Genomic DNA, 20008 nt, shown 5'->3' with positions numbered 1-20008 from the left:
TAGAGTAATTTAACTACAAATATGTTTAAAGGAATTGACAGTGCCTGAGTGGCGACAATAGGGGGAGAATTGCGAGTAAATGAGGGACCAGGGACCTAAACAGATGATCCACCAGTAAATTCATCAACTCATGTGCAGTCAGAGTGGTTTTAATAAGAGAGAACCTGTGACCTGGAAGATTTTTCCCGTATCAGCATCAATCATTGATTAAAAACAATATTCCCCGTATCAGCATCAATCATTGATTAAAAACAATATGGAGAAGAAACATCGATAATTTTAAAACTGGAAATAATGGAGACAAAAGCAAAAAAAAAAAAAAAAGTCCTGATTGTTAAAGTGCAAAATGCCAAGTCAACACAGTCGTGTTTATTACGTGTGGAAGAAGTGCATGAGAATCCGTCATATTAAGATTGGAATCAATGGAATTCATGTCCCGAATGGTGACAGATGTGAAGGATGTGGACGGTTTGAGTGTGGTTAATGTTGATATTAATGTTTTATTCAGTAGAAATGAATATTTTCTTAAACCTTCTTGATAAAGATTCTTTACAAATGAATACTTTAAATAATGCTTTAATATGTTTACATTAATTTTGGCTTTATGTGTATAGGCCACCCATGAAAAATGAATGATAACAGTAAGTACCTTTCAATACTGTTATTTTCTTTGTCATGTTGTCCCAACAGGTTTGTGAACCTACCCCAGTCTCCTCTGGAATCGAAAAAAGCACCTTGCGAGTGGACCTGGATTCGTGCACAAAAAGTCACTACTTCACAAGGACTCAGCGCTCTTTGTTTCCAAGTGCATGCGGAAAACACTTCACTGCGAATTTACTGGATAGTAACAATTTGCTAAATAAGCCATGTTCACTGGCAATCCTTGGTGGGAGCAAGAGGTATATTCTGGCTCCACCAATGTTGATGCAGCATGAAACAGATTGGAGTCAGACATAAGATGTAAACAGGTCGTTTATTTGACTTCGTAAACGCGCAACCTTCAAGATACGCGTTCCATCGCAAACACACTGAAATATTTGTGATGCGTCATAGTTCTGGGCTGCGTTCTCCCCAGAGACACTACGGGGGTTAAAAGTTTCTAAAACTTTTCCAATGTGCGTAAGAAACTATTTCATTTGCTTGAGTTCCCATGTTATGACTGTTATTCCATTTCGACAGCTACTTCGCTTCAGGTTAGAAAGATTTTTTTTCGCAAATATACATTATATCTTACGCTCTCAACGTGAAGCTGATATAAAATCGAAGGTTTGTGAAATCCATCTGAGAAATGTTTTAAACTCCTAAATAATAGTTGTTTATTGACTAGTTTTGAAAGTTTGTTAGTTAAATGTCATTGTTTTTTAGTTATTTTTATAGTTTGTTGAACGTCTGATGTCCAAATGGTAGACAATCGAGTAACATAAACTTGTTAATTTATCATATTCTATCATAACCCAACGTAACTAAATTTTTTTCGCAGAAAGGATACTCATGAGTTGACTCCGCAAGATTCATCTTGTATCATGTTTGGCAAAACAAAATGCCAAAGTTAACTTCACTATTACTATAAACTTCATGTATAACATGTATAAAAAATGAAAACAATTCAATTTTTGTAACTTATATTTCAACCGAAGGTGATGTCAGAGTACCGCCTGATGCCATAATGCATATCTGTGACGGTTACAAACTGTCTAGTACAAAATATCCTCAAGCCGAAATCTAACCAGATACCATGAATTAAAAGCGTTAATGGCTACGCCAGAAATAAACACACATGTTTCCGTTATTTAGGGAATAATTCAAATGAGGTTCCTTGTCGATTAGTAATAAATAGAAACTAAACTTATTTTGTTGCAAAAAATTTATAGCTATGTTTTTTTCCCCCCCTAGCGAACTAATACAGTATATTTTGAAACTTAAATATCCGCATATATAATTATTTAATATAAGCTTATGGCTGTTAAATGATGATGGCTGAGAACGCGTGATACTGCAGTGGTTTGCATCGCCTTTCGCAGTCTCTCGGGTGACAGCCGACCCGCAGTCATGCTTGCCTGAAGCCGGAAGCTCTGGCGACTTCGTTTGGTGTTGGGCTGGTTAATATTTTGTCCTACAAGGTGTCCATAAAAGAATGTTCCAGTTTCAATGGTACATTATAACAGTTTAATTTTAAATATTTACCACAAATCTTGCATAAAATATAAGGTAAAATAACCTTGTTTTTTTCTTACAAATGTTTAATATGTGCATATTTTGCTATACGGCACACATCCAACCTGAAGTCCTTTTTCTTCACCCAGTTGGGTTAACAAATCCGGAGTAATGGAAGCAATAGCGTCTTCATTGCTGTATATCAACTCTGGCAAATTATAAGGTAGCGGAGTGGCGAAACGATAACACGATATTTTATAAATCCCCAAAGAAAAAAAATCGCATGGCATTATGTCAGGTGAATGTGGAGGCAAGCGGGAAAAAAAAGCTCTGTCGTCTCGAACATTACGACCAACTCAACGGCCAGAGACTTCGACGTTCAACCACTCTCATACAAAGAGATTCTAATGGGGGAGGGTCTCCATCCTGTTGCCAAATAAAGTTAACAGGTTCACCCTCTACTAATTGGGGAAATAGCCATTCTTTCAACATATGTGGCGCCGCAAGAGAGAAAACAACAAAGCAGTAGTCGCGCATGCGCTTTTTCTTAACACTTTTTGGGTTACTCTTTAATTGTGACTTTGAACCAACACTCTACAACGCTTACAGTTACTTCCGAAATTTATAAGTTGTAAATTCATTTATAGACATCATACTGAATAATGGAGAACTGCCAGCGTATTAAAATTACAGGCGTATGAAGACTGAGATCCATTCCTATTATGGCATTCCGTAGAGACCGGAAAAATTCGCGAATTCATTTCCCGATAGGCTAAAATACAAATAGTTATACCTCAGTGCTGCCTCTGCTATTGGCTCACAACTCACCTGGATGTCTCTGGGCCAATGAGAAACGCCCGACCAAAGCTTTATCGAATCACAGGCTGCTAAGTTGGGACGTCTCACAAGACAGCAGCCAATGAGTGGGTGGCATTTGACCGAGTGTACGTAGAACTGTGGAGTTCATCCTAGAGGTCATTGAACCCGCGAATTTTTCCGGTCCCTAGGCATTCGTTTTAAAGCTTGAAATTCTAAATCTCATGCCTTTCACAAACACAAGGTGAAGCCTGCCAGGCGGACACAACAGGCAGAGAACCCCAGGGGACCAACCATACACCTGAGCTCTTCGGGTATTTCCCCACTAGCAAAGTAAAGTATTCAAACACGATCTCGTCGAGGCGACTGCCAGTTGCTCGGGTTCAGATACACGTCAGCTGCGATGACGTCAGTTGTTTGTTGCTGGACGCTGCGTCCCGGCATACTGGCACAGGTATAGGAAATTAACCTTACGTCTGCACACAATCAGTATTATACTGATTCAAAAATACATAATACTTTAAAATTAGAATAAAAATACATGTACATATACTACCAGAGAAAAGAAACCCATACTTAAATATGAAATAGATATCATCATCAGTTAAATCATCTAGCCAAATATTAGTATAATTTTTTATTTGAAAATTACTGTAGGTTTTTTTTTCCAGGAAGAAAAGCTAAAATTTTTGGAAACGAAGATTTCTGAGATTTTGTTTTAAGCAAAGGAATAGGGAAATTTATTTTCTGTCTATGCAGTGTAGGATAATAATTATGAGTTACTTAATTCAACTGAAGTTTACTTCTACACCTTATTTTGTTCCTTTTACATTGATACTTATAAATTTATTTTGTATCATAATTTCACGTAATAAAATAAGCAAGGTAAATGTCATATCGTCTGTCACTAACACTCTCATAGCTATACATTTTTTTTGATATTATAAGCGTTTTATTTATTTTTATACTTCAGATGGTTATTAGTTAGTTTTAAACTATGGATTATTTTGAAGAAATTCTGGGTTTGTTTTGGATTACATATAATTCTTTATGTTTCTGCGTTGTATCAAAATTTAGAAATATACTTTTAAACATTTCAAGTATGTCTGAAATGTTCATAGTTGTGATTTTAATGCTAAAGGCACAGCGAGTCACTAATAATATGCCATTTCTTAAAAACTTGTTTCAAAAAGAGCCATATTTCATTTCAAGGTCAAACTATAGAAGTAAAATAAAACGCAAGTGTTTCAAAAATAGGCGAAACTTTGTCACAAAAGTTTCTCCTTCATCTCCATTTATGATGATATTGAAATGAAACTATTGATAAAAAGCGTTTTTAAGTTATTTTCGCTCAAAAATATACTTTAAAAATTCCATTGGAAAATGTTTTGCTGATAGACAAAGAAAATAATTTATCATTTAAAAAAAAACACACTGAGTTTCAGGAAAGTCCCAGCTGAGAGTAACATGTGTCAGTTCTTCTCCAGAAGTACGAAGTTATCTTATTAAATAAACTCTGTGAAGCCAACATGTATGCCTTATTGATCTGTGTACCGAGATGAAATAGCCATGTTAGAATAAACACTGTTCCGTTCGTTGTTACAATCGTTTCTGGAATATCGCATCTTCGAGAAGGTCGTATAGCTGCAAGATCTTGAGTCCATATTTTGTTCATTTGCCGTCATCCGCCCGACTGAGAAGAAATAAACACGGCGAGCTGTAGACACCATGATGTTTCTTTTCCACCTCACGAACAGTTGCCGTACGAAGAAAATTATTGTCATAGTTTCCTAGCTTTTTTTCGCTAGAAAATTTTGCTGTGTCGTATAATTTCGTAAATTTTGCGTTGCCATCGACGTTTTAACGAACAAATATAAAATTAGGACTTCATCTATCCACCCGTACAAAATTACGTTAGTGTTACAGATAAACTTTTATTTATATAGTTTTTTACTATTGTATTTAATATTGTTGGACAAATGATTCTGTCTTAAGCTCCTGCTACGTATGAAATTGAACCGAGTGGATGTTATCTGTAGAAAGGCAGCGAGCAGTCGAAGGGCGCACCTAACAGCAGGTTGTTACGGCGGAACGGTCTAATTCAGCAGCGATAAAAGTTTATTTGTCGCGACTACCCTTCCCCCCCCCCCAATTCCCTTCCCCCATCGGGCGCAAGGATCTATTAATCTCGACCTCCAGGAATCCTCTCATTGGGAAAGGCTATAAGTGGCGGTAACAATTAAGTAGAATCCGGGTGAATGGGGCAAGTGCGATTTAATCTCCTTTTTTTTTTTTTTTTTTTTGCAATCTGGCCGTGGCTGGGGCCCGAGAAGGGTATCAGTGGCGGAGTCCTGGACCTGCTCGCAGGACCTGCTCGCAGGACCTCTTAATGAATCGTGCTCCGAGTAACAAGAGGCTATTTATCTGAAGGCGGGGCCCGGTGCCTCCCGGAAACCTTGGGTGGAAGCTCTAAGCTCTCCGGAGAACCGCTCGGGTCCCTAGCGGGGCTTATGACCGTCGACACGAATCCGTGTTCGACGTGTGGTCTCTCGCCGTAGTGCGCAAGTGGACCCCCTCCCCCCCCCCTCCCCCACCAAACCACCTTAACTGATATTAACATGCTGCGTAAAAATTAAGATTTAATTTTTTTTTTTCCCCCGCCGCGAGACGTAAGTTATCTCTGTCCGTGGCCAATGCTGTGGCCTGGCTGGGCCGTCAACCCATTTACATACCAGTTAGGGGCATGCAGATTTCGCGAAAAGATTTCGGTACTAGATTATAGTTAAAACACTGTAGCATCGTTTGTGTTTCGTGATTGGGAGAGTTTCGCCCAGGTACATGTCGATTGTAACAACACCAATCACAGTGATTCAGTGCGGAAGCAAACGTGTCCTGAGTGGCTCGGTCAAATATGGCAACGATTTCTCTCGTAGAAGGCCACCAATCACAAGGAAGAAACCACAGGTGCGGGTATACCTTGTTGTAGTCTAATATGCGTTCAGATCTTTTCGCGAAAAATTCCTGCCCCTACATACCAGTCAAGTGTCCGATTGCGAATAACATTCAAGAGCAATCGCACTTGTCTGTACAAGTTCCGTGTCACGGTTTCGTATTTAACGTGTATCATTGGACAACGGAAAAAAAAAAAAAAAATATATATATATATATGTGCGCGTTGATTCCACGCGCGACAGAAGTGAAAATTCTTGCTTATATGTATTATTATTAGGTATAGAAAAAAACGATTCTCTTTGGCTGAGGTCGCAGATCAAAAAATATCTACGTGCAAGTATGCGAGCGCTAATTTTGCTATTGCGCAAGTGTGAAAGTATGCAAGTGTGCAAATGTAAAGTGTGCAAGCATGCAGCGTCATTTCTACCTTTCCCCTGCCGTCTCTCTCCTCTACATGTCCCGCCACCACGCACCTAGCTATTCCCCTCGTGCGATCGGAATTTTGGTAACGCTCGAAAATTCTATCCCCCTCAGAAAAGAAGTTTCACTTCAAAAAACTAAACTAGAACGCGTGTTTTGACGGACTTTTTAGGTTTGGAAAAAATTATCTAATCCTAGTTTTTTTTAAAGTGGTATATGGAAGTGCAGTGAGCCTTTATGTTTAATATCTAGAGACCGGAAAAATTCGCGGGTTCAATGACCTCCAGGATAGACTCCAATATCCTCTACACACTCGGGCAAATGCCAACTGTTCATTGGCTGCTGACTTGTGAGTCGTCTCGTCTGGGTGGCCTGTGATTCGACACTTCTATGAGTTAGGGTCTCTAATTGGTCCTCAGTCCTCCAGATTAACAGTGAACCAATGACAGAAGCAGCACTAAGGTATAATTATTTGAATTTTAGCATAACAAGAAATGAACCCGCTAATTTTTCAGGTCTATATTAATATCGCAGCATAACATCTCAGGGTAGCCGCACGAAGTCCTATAGTGGCGCGTTGAAGTTGCGAGGGGGTTGAAGTGTAAGCCATTGTCGCCCTTAGCGACCCGGCGCGGAGCTCGTGTTCTCGGCCAGGCGGGCTGACCCGTGGACCCTGAGTCAGCGAGAATACTCGGGGCAGCCACTGGCTTTGTGTGTATGTGTACCCAGTATCCTTGCTCAGAGCCCGCTAGGCTTCACTGATAAACACTGTTTCACTCGTTCAAGAAAGCACTTCAAACATTTCTCACTATATATACCTAGTCATTGAAGATTCCATCGTGTAGATGCAGTTGCAAGGTTTTTCCGAGATTAAATTTTTTATTAATTGATTACCTGTTGATATTAAATACTAATTTTACATCATCAAAATTAAAATATAATTACTTTTTGTGCGTTACTAAATTCGTTTTTTTTTTCATTTTGCATATTGTTTAAAACTAATTTCTGTCGTATTTGACTTAGGTATTGCTATCGCAATAAAAATTAAAAGAAAAAATAAAAATTAATCATTCAGCATTTTCTTAAGTGCAACTTTTAATAACAAATATTTATTGAAAATATGACAAATATTATCTTCACAACACGTCATAAGTTATTTGGACATATTTGTGACGAATACACTTGTCTTTAAGATTGCCAAGGCTCGCTCAGAATGTTCAAACGAAACTTACACTTAAATAGGATCGCTTAATCATTAACCTGGTCGAACGTTTATAACTGCTGGTCTTTTATAAGGAAGTGTGCGCGCATTATAAATAAAATAAAAAAAGGTGAGCGAGTTTTTCAGTATTCGCTGGCGATGTGTAAACGTCTAGCCTCTGTATCGAGAAAACTCAGTCGATTTCATGTTGTTCGTGTTGCAAATAAACTTAAGGGGCCCGCCTCGTCAGGGATGTATGTGTGTTAGTGAGGCGGGATGATAAGCGCGACGCTCGCTGGTGCTTCCAGCGCGGTATAGCCTCTAAGCGCAAGGCTCTGAACTGGCGCGCAGTCTTCTCGTCATCCAGAGGATAACTGTGAAATTTGAGCGGTGACCGTAACATTATATGGCGGAGAAATGAAGATAAAGGTGTTATTCAAGCCCCTTAAGTGCTTTCAAGAATCTGTACTGATTGTTTTATGCTTAAAAATTACTCTGAAAACACGCGTTTTAGGCATTTTAACGCTTCTAAAAATACAGTTTAAAAACTTAATCCGAAATTAAAAGTACTTTTCGGTCCTCAGCGAACTCTTAATTGCTATTCGTAAATAGGCCCCACTCGGATGGATATCTTGAGTAGTTTTGAAATCGCGTTGTTTTTCCTGAAGCTCTGCACCCCGTGTGTGTGTCCGGGTAGGCGGGGGCCTTAAAAAATAAAACTAGGTCACGAAATTTTACGTAAAATCCCTTGAACTAATGCCGTGCGTAATAAGTGAGTGTTTGCGAAAGTGACTGTACACGGGTCTACGTCGCTTCACGTGGGCTCCGCCATCTTTGCGACACATTCCCGTCCGTCGACTTCCTTTCCGTTTTGAAATTATTGCTCTACCAAATACCGTATACCGAGAGCTAGGATGTCGACTCATCAATAAAAAAAATTGGTTGTCTGTAAAGTCGGTTTACGGACGATAGTTTAACAGACAACGTCATAACAAAACATTGATGAAATGATTGCATACTTTTATGAATAAAATTGAATAATTTTTATTGAATTATCACTATTTTGTATGGATACAAAGAAGGAGTGAAATGAAATCTACAATTTAATTGATAAATTTACTTTTATTTGCACTCATTAATTCAAATATGTTTATTACTTTAACGAATAGATTATTTTAACTAATAATTTTATACATGTTTGCTATTTAACTTCTTCCAATCTGTGTTATTCTTTTAAGGATAGGACGATGATGGGAAAAGTAGGAAACGAATGGGAGTGTTTCAAGTTTAATGTGCCTCGAAAAAGTCAAATCGATGGTTGTTCCAATCGAGTGGAAGAGAGATAGATGCGGCGCAAGCGTACAATGAGCGTACCGGGACACCGCGCAACGGGACAATGTGCGTAACGGGACACTTTTTGGTGCGGGCAGCCGGTGTTCATCGATTTATTGGACGTTGTCACCTCAAAACTTTCTAAATGCAACTGTTAAAATATAATAGATGTAAGTTAATTAGTCCGCCACATCGGTCTGGTTGCTGGCGCGTCTGGCTGTTGGGCCAAGTGACCCGGGTTCTATTCCCGCCCGGGGAAGGGATTTTCCAATCCTTCGCCTGGGTTGTTGATAGGGTGTGTGTGAGGTCCCTCTCCCTTTCATCCCACTGAGGGCAACGGCAAACCACCGCATGATCACCCTGTCTCGGAAGGGAGACCTAAGATGCACATAAAGTTTTGTTACTGCCCGAACACGCCCGAACAATTCACCTTCGGCTAACTTCGTAATTTGTTTTATTTTTGCGCAGAAAAAAATGAATTCAAATATTAAAAGTGGTCGGTTAGGTTAGCTACATTAAAACACTTTAAAACACAATGGACGGTTAGTTAGGTTAGTATAGCTACATTAAAATAAACAGAGAAATGTAGATATATATATATATATAAATAAACCCGAGGTTGGCCGAAGGTGAATTGTTCGGGTGTAATCGGGAAGGGCAGAACTTTATGTGCATCTTAGGCTTCCCGTCTCGGCAAGCATAGGGACGTCACGGCGTTGCCTGTGCGCACGACACCCGGTGCCGGGTGATACGACTCAACACCGCATCTTCCTGGCCGGCTTGCAGAAACAGCTGTCTGCAAGCCGTAGACATTAACACCGTGCCAATCCTTCCTGTACTCGCCACCGGGCTGCAGGCCTGTGAAATTATAAAATACAAACTATCTTAACATCGACAAAATAAGCAATTTTTTTTTGTGTTTGATGGATTTTTTTACTGTCGCTAGAAATCGAAGGTATTTATAGTAAAATTTGTTCAGTTTTTTGATGTAAGGAAATTTTCTGATAGGAGATGAATATTTGTAAAAAAAAAATATGCATGGTTAAAATGCAATAAACAAAGGCCTCGTTGAAAATTTCAAATTTTTTTTATGAAAGTAATTTTTTTACACAAACATCTTTAAATTTAAGATCTGTCGTCCAGCATAAACACGGTTTAAAATAACATATGGGTAATCTAAAAATAAATTGAAATTAAATTGATTTTACAGTCGAAATCCGCCATATAAAATTGTTATATTTTTCGTGTATATTTTTATTAAGATTCATTATGATACCAAATAAAAATTGTGCACGTTCAATTAAAATGTAGTCATTTACATAAAAATTAATTTTGTTTTAAATGGAAGTGATTGATAAATGTGTTTCTTATAGCAAACATTATTCAACGTGACCGTCTTTCAGAAAAAATTAAATTCCATAATTTATAATTTTTTTTTTAAATTTAAAATTAGAAAAAAAAAACATATAAACTAAGCTATTTTCTGACCAATGCCCTATTTGAGGGATCTAAAATTGTTCAGAAAACCTATGGCTGAAAATATCTGTCACTCACGTATTACTTTATCAACGGAACCTTTTGATGTAGCTTGTCGAGTTTAGAATCGTAGCTCTTTTTTATCAGTACCTCAGATCTGATCACCGTAGATGAGGTTACACAATCATGTTTTGCCATTTAGATAAAAAAATAACAAACCAGCTCTTTACAGTCAGTATCAAGTCCTGCTAGTTAACATACTAAATAGCCTACGTGTCATTATTCACCTAAGTTTTTCGGGTTTGTAATGTTGTTTCTTCGAGGAAGGAATATTTTGTAACTCAAAAGAAAAACTGTTTTCAGTTCTGCCACTCAATGAAAGTGTTAGAAAGTGTAAGAAATGCTGAGGTTCACTATAATGTTAGGTTCATACTGAAGTGAAATCGCTTTAAATATGTGCCAATTTTTTCTCTCAGGTGTTTAAAATTTTTGTATTTTTTTAGAGTAGAATTTAAAACTATGAAATAATTTGCAAAATTAAGTAGTGCTTGTTACATAAGCGTTACTTAAACGAGTGAAGAATTAATAATGGGGAAAGAAGTAGTTATTACTTGACGAAGTAGTGGCTGTAGAAGCACCATGGTGACTATATCTAGCAAATAAAGTTTTCAACCAATGTAAACTCATCCTGCGTTCTCTATAGCATTTATCATGATATAAAAAGCACAGCTGTAGTCGAAAAAATCTTGTTTATTAGGGAATATCTGAACTTTTGGAACAGCTCTAATCTTTACAAGTCACAGTAGCACAATTGAAAGCATTTTTAAACGCAAATGTTCTAATCTCATACACATTACATTTTTTTATTGTGAATGTATATTAATATATCAGATTTTAGTAATAGTTTTTTCAATTCGTATTGTAACTATGGTAAAATTAATAATTGAAAAAGAATATGGTAGTTATCTTTAAATTCAATTTACAGAAGTGAAAATGTTCGAAGTATATATATATATAGTTTAGTCGTTTACGAGTAAATAGGCTACTATTGATCATTTTATTGAGCGAAGTGTGTGTACATTTTACGTTGAACTGTATTACCAATTGGTTACGTCATGAAAATTATTTGGCTGGGCTTTATGATTTAAAATCATAGAAAATTATCTTACTGTATTAAATTTATGTTGTTCATTATACACATGTTTAAATTATAAAGGCTTTTTGTGCATTATTTGAAAATCATACTAAAATACTTCCTCAAAAATATACTCAAAATTATACCATGTATACCGAAACCATTCAAACCAATTTAATAAAATATATCTTCTTAGATTTACCAACACATTATGTTATCTTTGTGTTTGGGGCTATACTTACAAAGTCGTCTTATTTACAGAAAAAAAATAGTTTTGCAGACCAATACACACCGTATACTGCAACTGTATCATAAAATTTTCAATGATTCAGTTCACTACAACCCATTCTTCATAAAGAATAACTTATATCGAAGAATAAGCACTGATTCATTTACTGTGAATTCTTGGGAAAACAGCATTACTGATTTCGCGACTACGTATTCTTAATAGGCATTACTTGGGCAAGGATTACTTTGTGAAGCATTACTTCAAGTTAAGCATATAAGTAATACTTGTTTCAGGTACTTTGAATTAAAAGAAGTACTTAAGCAGGATTAAAATGAGCGCTTGTTTTATGAAGTACTTTTATGACGACTATGAATTCCACCCTTGATACAAGCCTATTTTATATATAAGTATGTTTCATCCGATTAGGATTAAAAACTTTAAGAATAATAATCTTCCAGTGTGTTCCCTTCTGCGATGTTTGTTTCTCTACGGACGGAAACTGCTGCTACTGGGTTGGAGTGGAGAAGTCACGGGGAGAGGTTGTGGCGGCTACTTAAACAAGCAAGAATCATCTGATGTGTAACATTAGGGTCGAACCAACTGCAGAAGATAGACACGTATTGTGGCATAAGGATAAACATATATCGGTAGCACGGTTATGGTATGTGGCATTTACATTGACAGACGGGTGGTTTTTGACATGTTAGGTGTGTTAGCCTGAAAAATAAGTCCAATATGGCATAAAAGTTATTTTTTTAAAATAGTATGTATTATGATTTTATTTATAACTGTTTATATAGTCTTTAGCACTGTTATAAATTGACCCTTTCTTCTCAGCAAAATAAAAAAGGCAGCTTAATTATTGACCGTGTTCATGCTTAGCCCGGCTTTTAGTTGCTTGTAAATATTACAAGAAAAGCAAACATCTGACGCTGTGACGACTAGAACATTACTGTCGTGCTACTTGGTAACCTCGGAGATAAGATGTTATTTTTTTGACGAGGTTAAGTATTTTGAATTCAGTGCTTATTTATAATCAACAATTTGAAATGAAGTTGTGTTTTCTGTTTATTTTTGTCGCCGCAAGTCTCTCAAAACCACCTAAGGAATAATCCAGCATTGCTTTACAATTATTTCTGATCCACGTGAACATAAATTCCACAAGTCGCAGTAAGAACATATCTGGGATCTTTGAAGTAATACCAGCTTTTCAAATTTTTTTTTCAAACAAATATGATTCCATTTATGTCCATGCTGTAGTGTTTCCACTTAGATTTCCGCTAGAATAAATTTGTCAAATAGCTTAAAGTAGACACAGATAAACATTAAATAGATCCTACGAGCCAGTAGTTATTTAGTATGTCGTTAGTAGAGACCGGAAAAATTCGCGAATTCATTTCGCGATAGGCTAAAATACAAAAAGTTATACCTAAGTGCTGCCTCTGCTATTGTCTCGCAACTCACCTGGATGACTCTGGGCCAATTAGAAACACCAAACCAAAGCTTTATCGAATCACAGGCTGCTACGTTGGGACGTCTCACAAGACAGCAGACAATCAGTGGGTGATATTCGACCGAGTGTACGTATAACTATGGAGTTCATCCTACAGGGCATTGAACCCGCGAATTTTTCCGGTCCCTAGTCGTTAGTAGAGTGTGGGAAAACGCGTGCTTCTGTAAACATATACATTTATAGGCTAAGCAACACGAAGTACAAAATTATTTACGAAAATGGCTAAAACATTGTTTAACAAAAACTTTGTATGTTCCATTAGTCGCGTATAATTGCATAATTACCTAAAACCGAAGACAAAAATGAGATCGTAAATATAATAATGTAGCTGTAATAATAACCCTTAATAACAACGCAAATCAGGATTAAGGCTATTAGGACGAATAGTGATATTAATCAACTGACTTTTTTTCAGTGATATAAATTTAAATATCTCTGAATAGCTATTCAAACACTGTGAATATTATACAATCCCATGTTCGTAATTTATGCGTTTTTGTATTCTTTACTATAAAACATGAATAAATTATTTGTTCATAATTTTAAATGTTAAAATTTTAAATGTTTCAAATTTTTCTCTATAACATTTTTCATTCAAATTATAAAAAAAGTCATAAAAATTATTGATATATATAGTGATACAGATAGTGATACAGATAGTGATTTATGTAGTGGTGGACAAGGCGGGAAGCCCCAAATTCTCTACGTAAAACAATTCGATAAATCAAATGGGTATCTGTGTTGTTTACAAGTAGACGGCCCACGTAAACCAGTGCAAAGGAACTCTTCTGTTCTGCCTTCAGCTGAAATAGTCCCCCCGTAAATCCACCACATCTTACAACTGCCGTCTACAACCTGTCTGCGCGTTCTAACACTCGCTTGGATCTGAAATGTTTAGCTCTCGCTTCTTCAATTCCTAAGCTAACTAAACCTGAATAAACGTATCTATGACCGAGAAGCCTATCTTTCTTTCTTGAAACTTTGCCGCAAACGTTTGTCCTTAAAACCAAGTCTCTCGCGTTAGTTTGTGTTCCTGTACTTATGGACTAAAAAAATAGTTTCACTTTCACAAAGAGCTATGCATCACACACAAAAAAAAAATGTTTCAGGTTAATATTTTTGGTAATGCCATATCGCGACAAAATATTATTTTTTTTTAATGAAAAAAATTAAAATTACAATGTCAGTGTTAAAATTAGGCCATCGATTTTTATGATTGTAAAGTTTTTTAATGGTCGCTTTTTGCAATTGGAATAGTCAGTGATTGAGAACAGATCTCCATGTGCAATAACTGATCATGTTAACCTTCTAAACAACCAGTTATTCAATCGGAAACATAACTGCCACAACTGGAATTGGAAAATAACCATTTCGCTCATCCCTAACTGTTATCTGTGTTTGATGGCGGCAAGAAACGTTTACGATTCAAGCAGCGAATTATAGCGGAAGGCGCAGAAACTACGTGTGTGATTCGCATCTAGAAATGTTGGTATTTGAAAAGCAAATAAATTATTTTATCACGCTCACCATTATTTTAAAGATTTTCTACGTTAAATTTCGTGTTCGAGTTTCGTATTATATTTTATTTGCAACATGAACAACATGTGACCACATGAATTTGCTCGTTACCGACTTCAGATGTTTACACATCACTGGCGAGTACTGAAAGACTAGCACACATTTTTTTTAACACACATTAGTATTGTCTAGCATAACAGTGATACTGGTTTTATTCTATGTTTGGTCAACTAATTCCTACCAGGATTAAATTCATTTATAACAGCTAAGTCTGTTGAGATTGGTTATGCCTTCTAGTTTCTAGTTGTAAGTAATATTAATGTATAAAGTTTTAATTCTTAAATCAAACTATCATGTTTTAATAATGATGATTACTTGAGAGGAAAACAATAACAAAACACAGAATCAAATCAAATTCTCTGACAAATTAAGAAAATTAACCTAAAAATAAACTAGATAAGAAATAACTTACGTGTTTCAAAACTTTTTCCCAATTTTTTTTAAGCAAAGTTGAGTATTAAAATTATTTTCTTTCAGTAGTAAAAACCACTTTTTTGGATAGTTTTATTTATGTTTTTAGTGGAATCTTAGAGAATGAACTTGATAATAAACAAAATAACGAATGATAAGTAAATTTTTAAAAACTGTTTTTAGTGTGAATATTTTTGAGGCAATTGATTTTCTATCCAGAGGTTTTACATCTACGGGATTGTTTAAGATTGAAGATAAATGTATTCGTAAAATTTTTTAAATAATCTGTTTAATTTTTGTAAAAAAAATTGTAAGTTCTTAAATACGGTAGAGCCCTAAAATTTGTCATAGTGAACTGAAATGGTCCTTTTATTTTGTAAAATGTAAATTCTTGGTACAATCTTGCAATTATTTTGGTGAATAATACCCTGCAACGTCTTTAGTAACTTTTTTTCTTGGACCCATAATTCTTTTAATATTGAGGATAGCACCACTTTTCCGACCCGTGTCACATTTTCTGAGTTGCTAATGAATAAGACTATACCATTACGGGTATTAAAATTAGATAACAATAAATAATTTACTTTAATATTTTCGCTTTTTTATTTGCTCCTGATTCATTTAAAAATTATTATGTTAAACACATTTTTATTATTTGCATTTTAAGGTATTGTAATTAGGAATATTTTATAAGGTAAAGCGAAGAAAATTACGATTAGTACAATAGGTTTTAAAACAGATATTATTTTTTACGTTATCGTACAAGTGACTTATATATGATAACAACCTATTTTAAAGTCAAATTGCATGCTTTATAGAGGAATTGTTAAATTTTTTTTTTAAATATCTCGTACGGTACCTTTAAAGAATGTTTAATAGGTTATGTGTAAATAAGCCTTCTCTGTTTGATTGAGCGTACGAATAATAAAGAGGAAAAAAAAAACGTCAGACGAGCTTCACCTGTTATAACTTATCGCAACGATCGCGCAAAGCCGAACAGAGTGCTTCGATGGCTATTAGTGTGATTTAGAAGGTTTTCCCCGCGGCGCGCGAGCGAGGCCGGGCCTATCTGCGGCGCGCTGACCCAAACTGCGCTCTAATGACCGCACGGCCGCAGCGAGCTGATGCCCCTGGCGGCAGCAACGCCTCCGCAGAACGAGAGAAGTCTCCTCTGCCTCCTGCCAGCGCCGCCCCTTCTTATGCCGTTCGAATTTGAATGCAAATGGGTGAAGGAAGCCATTCCATTTCAGCTCTATTAAATTCATGCACCATTTTTCTTTCGTTTGGGATCGGCGCGGAGACCGGTGTGTGGGGAGGGTGCGAGGGGTTGTGCGACCCTGATTTGGGGTAGGCTGCAATCTTTATAGCCTGGAGCCACTTCATTCTTCCAGAAACTGCCTCTGACAGCGAGGGCGGAGAGAGCCCCCACCCCCCACCCCCCGGGGGTGAAAGAGGGGAAGGGAGGAAGGGAGGCAAGGCAAGAATTTTTCGCAACTCGTGAAAAGGGGTGAGCTGGTGAGAGAAGGGTTTGGGGGGGGCAGTTAGCTCCCTTCCGTCTCGAAACAGAATACCGCAGTGGATAAACAACAGTTTTTAACGATTCAAGTATAAAAACCTCACGTATTCGCACACGAGAACATTTCGCCCGAAATAAAATATATTCAGCCAAAAAAAAAAAAATCATATTCGCGTTCCTTTCCCGCAGATCTTCATGCGTACGACTCGAAACGTGCGCGACAGAGCCTGTCTGTCTGCCACGTGTGTTGTTTCAGTCAAGGCGAGCTGGTCTGCTGACAGCTCCAGGGCGCTTGCTAACTTTGCTCTGCAAGACCACGAAGACTGAACATAGCATTCATTGTGTTCTCACAGTCTTTAATGGCGACGTCATGACCAAACTGTAAAAAAAGCGTAGTTTTACACCGATGTAGGTTGCAGCTGTGTCTCCACCGATGTAGGTGTACTTCAACCTACACAGATATGTTTGTATAAAAACACAATTTCGTTGTAAAATAACACCAACAAAGTAGGTGTAGTTTTACATATCACTGACAGCTTATTTAAACGGTTACCATAAAAGAAATCACTATTACACTCTATTCATATTTTACACGGTTTGGATAAGTAATTTTACATATTTAAAATGTAAATTTACACATACATCATCTTTGTAACTATGCAGTGTTGTAGGTGTAACATAATGTAAAATAAAACCCTTTTATTTTGTGTAAAATCACGCTGCTGTATAATAAAATTTTAAACATGTTTTGCACTTTGTACGACATCATTGAAGGTCTGTAGTTTGCTACTAGGTGGCTCTGGTGTCTCTTCTTCTAGATACCTTTATAGAAGCCCGAGTGCGGGGGCGCGGGTTCAACCAGGGTCGCAGACGCGCACCTCGTGACTTACAAGCAAAGACCTTCATAATAAATAAGAAATTATTGAATTAAATAAGATATATATATAAGAATGTTAGTTTTAATTACTAAAAAAATTAAATTCAAACCTTATCTATACTTACGTGTAAAAATACACCTATTCCGAATGTGAAAAATCACTTTATTTACAGTGTATGCTCACGGGGTTACATCAAAGTAAATTAACACTTGATGATAGGTTTTAAAATGTATACTGCTTATGTAAAAATACACACACCAGGTTGTTGTTTTATTATTGTTATAACAACCTAATGAGTTATTTAACTATTTTGGTTGTTAAACCATCAGAAGAGTTGTTGAATTTCACTGCAACTAATTTTTATCAATGTTTTATTTAAATAATATTACCTATAGTATCTGTAAAAGTATTTGATGTAGTAGGAATATTACACAAAGAATGTTGCCGGGCAGGCACAACGGGGAACAACTGAGTGATTTTTTACTTGTTGATGTTCTTGAAATACGCACTGTTTGTGTAAAATTCAGTGTATTATTATCACAACACAATGTTCGTGTACCTTTACAACGACATTGGAGTTGTAAAATTATTAGAAGAAGCGTTAATTTACACCGAAACTGTGTATTTTACACCAATTTTGAGTTTTTAGAATATAAACCTACATTTAGTGTAAAATTACACGAAATAGTGGCAAATGTACACAAGGAATGTATAACATTACGCAAACGCCATGTGTTTTCCCGAATTACACGGAAAAAAATTACACTAATGACGAATGTGTGTATCTACACTTTTTTACAGTGTAGGTAGTGAAAGAGAAAACTGGCAATTTTTAGGCGGTATTTCCTTTTTGTCTCGGTGGGCTTAAAAACGAGGGTTGTAATAGTAATCACATTATTGTTCTAGGTTTAACTATAGGGTTATCTAAAGGAAGAAATGTAACTAAGAAAAACCTTATCAGTATTTCAAGTGAACTTCACAAAACAATATTTTTTGTGCAGTCGCAAGTTTTTCAAGAATAGTTAAACACAGAATTTAAACTAATTTATTTTTAATAAGCGAGAGCGCTAAGTAAAGTTAAAAGTATATATTTGCCACACAAGAACTATGCACTGCACAAGAACAGGATGCGAACTATAATTATGTCAGTCCAGGATTCTCACACCATCACCTCATCGATCCTCTAACGTACATCATTTCATTTCGGCGGCTGCGAACTGCAGCAATTTTATCTGACAACATGGCAGATGCGATCCTTTGCGTTTTTTTTTTTACCAAGCCATCATGCAGCTCACAAAGAAACAAAAGCTTTTACTTGTGGTCCGCTAGAATTCACTAGTGTCAACCGATATATTTTCATCCTCGAAGTAACCAGCGCCATATTGTCGGCCAGCCTTGCAGCCCTCTTGAAAATCTTGAACATGAACACAGTGACATATCCCCGAAACCGGCCTGAGACCGCGGCCCGTGACTTTGGCTCAACCACCATAAAATCTAACCACGAAACCAACACAACCAAATAAAATTTAATGCAAAAAATACGAATACAAATAACAATAAAAACACTAAACAAAATCTTTATGTAAGCTTTTGGACATACGCCATTGCTAAGCACATGTATGTCTGTAGAATAAAACTACAAAAAACCAAAAGACAAAAAACACAAATTAAGCAAAAATTGCTGTTGCCAACAGGATATATACACCACATAATATTCCATAACAGGAATATGGTCAACAAACAAATAAAAACAAAGAAAAATGGACTAAGAGAACGAAAAACCCCCACAAATGATTAATTGAACCCCAAAAAAATTCAGCTCAGTTGAAACGAGACAAAAACACAACAAAACGAAAAGACGAAACAAACACAATAGTTTTCCAAAACAGAAACAAGCCAGCACAACAGTTGAAACGAGACAAAAACACAACAAAACGAGAAAAACCAAACAAACACAATAGTTTTCCAAAACAGAAACAAGCGACGTTTCGGGAACTGCTATCTGCTCCCGTCCACAGGCAGAGACGCACATGGTACGAAAACACAGGTGCGACTCGTTTATTTGAAAGCTTAACTTATTCTATTTACAATTGACCGGTATTGCGCAGAGGTGAATCAGTTGTCTCGCTTTCCAAATCCCAATAGCGACATGGTTCTGCCAAGGGTAGCCGGGCCACAGATGCAGTGCTGCACACCCCTGGCAGTAGCGACCTGCCTGGGCAGACCGAGTCCACGGCGAGGTGTGGCAACTGGCCCGGACGAGAGGCGCGGCTTCGAGCAAGGGCGCCCAGACAGGATCGCGCAGCGCGCAGACTGGCTCCGTAACCCGAGTGCGCCCGGCTGACGCCCCAGCGTGTCCCAAGGCAGCTAGGTGCGTCCTAGTGCGTCATAGTGCGT

General features: G+C 37.0%; 1 protein-coding gene across 7 annotated transcripts in view; it reads left to right on the top strand.

Annotated features, from left to right (window-relative positions):
• The window catches only part of LOC134529603 (nuclear factor 1 X-type), a 608051-nt gene that overhangs the window by 406574 nt on the left and 181469 nt on the right, over positions 1-20008 (top strand). The window contains exon 1 of one of the 7 annotated variants that reach the window (XM_063363881.1): positions 19931-19982. The exons of the other annotated variants lie outside the window; for them this stretch is intronic. The gene's annotated coding sequence lies outside the window, so the exon portion shown is untranslated. Of the gene's footprint in view, positions 1-19930; positions 19983-20008 lie in introns of those variants that run through there. 7 annotated transcript variants of the gene reach the window in all.

This window comes from Bacillus rossius, chromosome 2 (assembly GCF_032445375.1).
Source record: "Bacillus rossius redtenbacheri isolate Brsri chromosome 2, Brsri_v3, whole genome shotgun sequence".
NCBI lineage: Eukaryota > Metazoa > Arthropoda > Insecta > Phasmatodea > Bacillidae > Bacillus > Bacillus rossius.
Note: the sequence above shows the minus strand (reverse complement) of the source record. Positions and strands in the feature narration are given on the sequence as shown.